Consider the following 873-nt stretch of genomic DNA (forward strand, 5'->3'; position numbering starts at 1 on the left):
GCAATGCATATTACTAATCAAACATTAAGTTTTAATATATTTACGGTAGGAAATTTTCAAAATATCTTCATGGAACATTATCTTTACTTAATATCCTAATGATTTTCGGCATAAAAGAAAAATCTATAATTTTGACCCATACAATGTATTTTTGGCTATTGCTACAAATATAACCCAGAGACTTAAGACTGCTTTTGTGGTCCAGGGTCACATATGTGGATTTGCTTCTAAATTATTAGAAATTATTAGCTTTTTAATATTTTTAATTACTATTATCAATGTTGAAGACAGTTTTGGGTGATTAATATTTTTTGTGGAAACCATGCTACATTTTTTTTGTTAGGTTTCTATGAATAGAAAGACCACCCCCCCCCAAAAAAAAATCCTGTTTACCCCAAACTTCTGAATGGTGGTGTAAAAACTGTTTCTTGAGCATTGAATCAGCATATTACAATGATTTCTGAAGCATTATGTGAAGACTGGTGTGCTGAAAATTCACAGAAATAAATTACATTTTAAAATACATTCAAACAGAAAACTGTTATTTTAAATTATAGTAATATTTCACAATATTATAACAAGTTTTACTGTATGTTTCATTGAAATAAATGCAGCATTGGTGGTCATAAGATCTTTCTTATGATAAAAGACTTTGACTCGTAGTGTAAAAGCACAGGACAAGCCATGAACATTGTCCCAGTCCACATAGCGAAAGGTGGCCCACTAAGGTAATGAACTCTACTCCTGAAAACAGCTTCAGGTTTATTATCAACCAATGACACCTAAAACAGCTAATCAAGGTCTTCAAGATCACTTCAAAATTACAGGCAGGAGTGTTTTTTTTTTTTTTTTTTTTTTTTTTTAGTGTGGGTT

The 873-nt window shown here is 30.6% G+C and overlaps 1 protein-coding gene across 1 annotated transcript in view; it reads right to left on the bottom strand.

The window, feature by feature from the left end:
* The window catches only part of LOC107653925 (integrin alpha-3-like), a 60,352-nt gene that overhangs the window by 24,983 nt on the left and 34,496 nt on the right, over nt 1–873 (bottom strand). The gene's annotated exons all lie outside the window — the stretch shown is intronic.

This window comes from Sinocyclocheilus anshuiensis, unplaced genomic scaffold (genome assembly GCF_001515605.1).
Source record: "Sinocyclocheilus anshuiensis isolate Anshui unplaced genomic scaffold, SAMN03320099.WGS_v1.1 scaffold454, whole genome shotgun sequence".
NCBI lineage: Eukaryota > Metazoa > Chordata > Actinopteri > Cypriniformes > Cyprinidae > Sinocyclocheilus > Sinocyclocheilus anshuiensis.